The sequence below is a fragment of the Cicer arietinum genome, chromosome 6 (assembly GCF_000331145.2).
Source record: "Cicer arietinum cultivar CDC Frontier isolate Library 1 chromosome 6, Cicar.CDCFrontier_v2.0, whole genome shotgun sequence".
Taxonomy (NCBI): Eukaryota; Viridiplantae; Streptophyta; class Magnoliopsida; order Fabales; family Fabaceae; genus Cicer; species Cicer arietinum.
Genome location: NC_021165.2, coordinates 62,423,812 through 62,429,811, shown reverse-complemented (window position 1 = coordinate 62,429,811; position 6,000 = coordinate 62,423,812). Strand labels below are relative to the sequence as shown.

The 6,000-nt window shown below is 29.9% G+C and overlaps 1 long non-coding RNA gene across 13 annotated transcripts; it reads right to left on the bottom strand.

Moving 5' to 3' along the window:
- Nucleotides 1–2,599: 2,599 nt before the first annotated feature.
- On the bottom strand, nt 2,600–5,488 carry LOC101499510 (uncharacterized). 13 transcript variants are annotated; one of them, XR_012163513.1, is made up of 6 exons: nt 4,638–5,483; nt 4,380–4,523; nt 3,823–3,882; nt 3,524–3,589; nt 3,303–3,380; nt 2,607–2,984 (listed from the first exon to the last, which is right to left on the bottom strand). It is a non-coding gene; the product is annotated as an uncharacterized lncRNA (long non-coding RNA). The 13 variants fall into 13 exon arrangements; XR_012163510.1 differs by having other exon boundaries at nt 2,603–2,984; nt 3,524–3,882; nt 4,638–5,488; XR_003473397.2 differs by lacking the exons at nt 3,303–3,380; nt 3,524–3,589 and adding an exon at nt 3,988–4,072 and having other exon boundaries at nt 2,609–2,984; nt 4,638–5,481.
- Nucleotides 5,489–6,000: the final 512 nt, after the last annotated feature.

The following is a 6,000-nucleotide window of genomic DNA, read 5'->3' as shown; positions in this document are numbered from 1 at the left end:
TTGATTTTAGATTAATAACCTAATATTACTCATCTAAGTATATTTTTGGATGTGTTGTATATTTTAATTGTTTTGATATAATACACTAAGATGAGTCTTAAAAGAATATTGTAAAAAAATATTTGATATGACTCTCCCTCTATTATAAAGTATCGATCTTGAGCCAATAGTTAGAGACTTGTTACATCTCATTAGGTTTATTATCAATTGATGAATTGATTTTATCATTCTTAGAGGGAGATATTAAACACCTGAAAATGTGAACTAAAAGTTCAAATGAATTAGTTGAAATAAATTATCATCTTATATTAATCATCATATAAAGCAATGTAAACTACAAGTTCGAAACTTAATTCATTTGCAAAGTGAAGCAATACAAATATCATTTGTTAACACTCTTATCAAAATAGATGTTCATGTTGGACAATATAATATTGTAAATGAGTTTCAACCGCACTTGCAACATGGGAGATCGGTCGATTTCAAAGATAGAAACCCTCAAACAAGAAAATGAGCAAATAAAAGGTGGCTCAAGTGAGGATATGAAAATTTCAAAAGAGTACTCAAACATAATTGATTTTTTAGTTCTAGAAGAAACTAATTAGGTGTGTGAAATTTATAAAATAAAAAGATATCAATGATTTATGTCATAAATGGACTACGATGGAACTATAAGAAAGTCAACGTTGATAATATTTTTCTGCATATAATATAATGCTAGCGATAAATCATAATTAGGATCATGAACCAAAATCTATTAAAGATAATAGAAAAAATGATGATTGCCCAAATAGAAAGAAGAAATGGATAAATACATAATTAAACTTGTTTTACAATGCAAAAGGTTTTTATACTTGAAGTCTGTAATGATATATTAAGTTTGACATGTTTTTCAAGAGCATTGATATTACTTAGATAAGAAGCAATTGAGTTCAGAGGCAACAAATAATGAAATCATAAATAATTGGACATATAGATTTATCTTGGTTCACCACTAATTTGGCTACATTCAATCTTCTCTTTCAGAAGGCTTTAATCTACTAATTTAAATACCTTGAATTACAAAACACCTGATCCTCCAAGTCAGTCTTCCCAAACAGCTTGACAACCCAGCACTTTTGAGGAACTTACAACCTTGGCCATACAAGTCAAGTAATCTCCTAACAACCCCAGATTGAAGAAAGAACTAAACCACTATCAGGTTGAATACAAAAGATTGTAACTTTATGCGTTTTCTTTTAACAAAACTGATAAAAATAATAATTCTCACACTCTAATAAAAACAAACACTTAGAAAATATTTTTAACTTAAACAAGTTTTTCTCTCTTTGAACTCTAAGATGAATTTGGATATTTGAGCTTATGAGTTATTCTACTCTTTTATGATTTTCAATTATCTTCTTCTTCAGCCCTGAGTATATATTTATAGATAAAATTTGGGTTTCAATTTAGTCATTGTTTAATTTTTAATTGTATCTTCATTCCTAGTTTGGTCAACAATGATCTTATTTTAAAATAATTTTGAACAAAATATTTTTTGATAATATGTTCTTTAGCCAATTCTTTATTTAGGAATCCAATATGAGCAGTTCTTCTAGATTGATTATGTTCGTATTTTGATCATATTGAGCTTGTAAATTCTTCATATTGATTACGTTCGTATTTTGTTCAGATTGAGTTTGTAAATTCTTCAAATTAATATTGTCCGTATTTTGTTAAGATTTCTTTTGCAAATTCATCAAATGAAACTTCCTTTCTATTGCTTGTTTTGATCTGGGCGAGAACTTAATGTTGGACCGGTTCTTGAACTTTCACAAGTAGGAATATGACTAAGTACAATTCAGTAGTTTGTCCTTTGTCAAAATTTGAATCATATATTCGCAAATAATAAATGTATCTTCTTGTGATAAATCTTGATTAAATCTTCTTGTAAATAATTCATATCTTTTTGTAGATAAACCTTGATCAAATCTTCTAGTAATTAATTCTTATATTATTGAGATAAATCTTTATCAAATCTTCTTGTAAATAATTCATTTCTTCTAATAGATAATTATTGATCAAATCTTATTCTCACTACAAAAAAATTGACTTATCGTGACACACACAGTTTGTCACTAAATGTTAACAACTGTAGGTAAAGGTAAATAATTCTTTGAGTGACACACAAATCCAATGTCAACTTTAAGAGGGTGTCTTGCAACACTTTGAAGATTGTCACTCCCTGTTTTGAGTTCTGCCTACAATAATGACTGTCAGTAAAAACTAGATAAATATAAATAAGGAATTGATCTATTCCTACAATATTTTATGTCACTAAAAATAAGATAAATATAAATAAAGAATTGATTTATTCCTACGGTATTGTCTGTCACTAAAACTTATTATTGTTTATTAAATTCAATTTATTTTATTTTATCTCTCTACTAATTGTAATTCTAAATTATTAATACCAGTAAATTAAATTTAAATTTCTAATTTATTTTTATTAACTTAATGTCATTGAAACATACGGTAAAATATAATCTAATTTTACTAATTCTATTAAAACATATAATAAATAGTTATTTTACTCTAGAAGATTCGATAAACTTTCAACAGAAGATAGAATGAATTTCTTAACATTTATTATGATAAACTGCAAACTAATTTCATAAAGAACAATAATCCTCTGCCTAAACAAAATATTTGATAAATACTCCAAAAAGTTTTGGTTATGAATATAAAAAGTAAATAATGGAATATAGGATTCAAATCCAACCAAAACAGTAAGTTGGCTCTATGCTAGACCTTAAATGACTCCCCTGAGCTCTCCAGTTTGTATTGCGTATTGGTGGTGCTGGGACAAGATCGGTGTCACCTGAACTGCCTCTAAACTTGAAGCTAAGTCATCATAAGAGGGACCCTTGTGTTTATTAGCATCAAGCAAAATTGTTTGCAAGATTTGCAAGGGATCCCCATGGCTTACCACCAAAATTGCACATCTGCAGGATGTGGAAATAATATAGTAAAATTGATTGATAGAATATGAATATGAATATGGATACTACTAGCTACACAAGAGTAAGACATGGAAATAAGTAGTACCCTTGGAATTCTGATTGAAATTTTCTAAAATATTAATAAAAGTTAAACTATAGATCAGGGATAGAACATTATCCATGGGGATCTGTTGATGGATGAGCTAAACTAGATTGGATCTGATTACAATTGAAAATGTGACTGTTTTAGTACAAATAATTTAATGATCAATACTACCATATATCATATTATATGATTTATGATAAAGTTAGACAATTTACCTGCTATGAATCATAAGCAACATTAAGAAGAAAGAGTGGAGTTCTAACACTGTTAATAAAATTCTAAGAAAAGAAGCACTGAAAAGAAGTAAAATTAAAACACTAGTCATTAAAAGTTCAATATAGAGCAAGCAATATCAAGAGATAAACTTTATGCATATTCTTTCAAATGAAATTGATTTTTCTAAATTTATGTACATGAATGTGTCTATAAGTATAACCTGATTTTCCCAACTTCCCATTGCAGCTGCCCAAATTCGTTATCCTCTAAATTGAAGTTCTGCAATCTATCCCACCAGATAACATATGCAGGCAATCAGTAAACTCTCATTCCATCATATGCATGTAAGTAAATTCAAGTCATGTATCTCAAGAATGCTATCCACTCATTCAATTTGAGGGTTGCCTACACAATAGCAAATCAATGGAACATTCAAAGGCACTTGTCACTCTATTAAGGCAGAGTCAAGATTTTCTACAAACAGAAAAGGTAACATCTATATCAAGATTTGTAGAGTACCTTGTTCATCAATGTTGTTAGCTTTTATGGGGTGGATGGCACTCCATATTGGATGAATCCCTGAAATAAAAAATACATACATTAAACATATAATACATTGCTGATCAGTGTCCTATAAGATTGAACTATCAAAATTGAGATTTATAAAATAAATTTCTACCATACATGCATGATACAAGCATTGTACAAGTTGATCCAAAATGCTAATTTTTGTTGATTTGTAAGGCCTTTCAAATCAACTGTTTTAATACTGCTCATCAAGATCATATACACCACAAGACACAAATTAAAATATTATTTGGAATTTTGAACAACTTTAATTATTATTGTCTAATATAACTTGCAAACTTCTCAATAATTGTTCTTCTCATTAGAAATTTAGAAGTATACTAATACTATAAAGTTTTAAATAAATGTTTGCAATCGCGTCTTAATCTGCAACATAAAAATTGAAGTCACATCAGCTACATTTGACCACGACTCTTTATAATATCAAAAAATTGTAATGTCACCGCTATTTAAAATCCTACTACATACATTCATTATTCATGACATACCTAACTTTCTTAGTAATGGAACAAAGGAAGGGCTAGAGATGAACTTTGGATCCATAGAACTTGATGTGAATATAACCAAATTTCATGGTATGCACCCATTCCACTGTCTCCAACTTCCCCAAATGGCAAAGTATAAACCACAAGCTGCACAAGGAAAAGGAAAAGGAAAAAACAGATAAGATTAACACCATTGCATGACAAGGATATATGTACTTAATGCATTCATACAAAAGTTTTAAAAATAAAACAAGAGATTACATGTAAGGCAGTGTCATTAATAAGCAAACCACCAGCATAAACTTTCTTTACAAATTGTTCCTTGAACTTATCGTCCTTTGTAAATAAATATGCTGCAAGTGGCTTTGTTCCCGAGTTGATCACGTTGAAGCAAAGTTATTATAAAAAGATAAAAAGGGTAGCATACTTGAGAAACATATACATATTTTTCTATGACATCTGAACTAGCTGGTAATCTTCAATCTTGCATTGCATAGTTGCCACTATATATCAATCCTTAAACCCCTTATTGACAAACATATGACGAATCAAAGAGAACCAACATCAGGCGCATAACATCAAACACCTAACACTCACTTTTTAACCTAACACTCACTTTTTCACCTAACCAAACTCCGATTCTCAAAATGATGTTGGTTTTCAAAACCCCATTCAACGGTTACTCCGTCAAGTTCAGTCCATTTTAAGAAAACTGCATGGCCGTCGCCACCGCTCAACCCCGTTTGTTGTGACTCTTTCCTCTCCGGATCATGGGATGACATCGTCAAGTTATGAACTCTCGATCGTCTCACTTCTGTTCGCACTTTCAAAGAACACGCTTATTGTATCTATTCCTCCGTTTGGAACCCTCGTCACGCTGATGTGATCACTTCCGCTTCCGATGATTACACTATCCACGAATCAAGTGCAGCTTCGTGAGCTCCACTGCTCATACTACCGCATGCAAGCTCACTGTAATTTTCTAATCGACATGGCTCGGGTTCTATTGCTTGATTAGGGTTTGATTGGGATTAGCTTGGGATTCTATGATAGGAGTGAAACAACGGTAGAAGTAGAAGAGATTTTAATTTGGGTAAAAATGAAAAGCATAATGATTTGGGGAAATGAGAAGTTAAACGAAAAAGAAATAAGGGTGAGATGAATTTGTTTTTTTAAATCCTTTACCTACGGTTAGTGACAGTAGGTATATGTCATTTTCTTTTTAGTGATAATTAGTGAAGACATTAAAAAATAAGTGTTAGATCATTTTTTTGTAGAGTGTAGATAAATCTTGATCATATCTTCTTCAAATCTTGATCATATCTTCTTCAAATCTTGATCATATTTTCTTTTTAAGTTGGTCAAAAAATTTCTTCAATTATAAATCTGAATAAAATCTTATTTTAGATTGTCTTAAAAAACACAAATCTTCTTTCATACTATGTGAAGTCAAATACATTGTTTTCATAAAATATTTTTGTTAATATGAAAACTCTAACAAATATCAAATATGTAATCGCTCGTGATCTTCAACCAAATGGTGGTACAAACATCAACAAAGTCATTTATGTAATAATATCTGATATATCATTACAAAGTCATCGTCGAGTAAAGTTTCTCAATA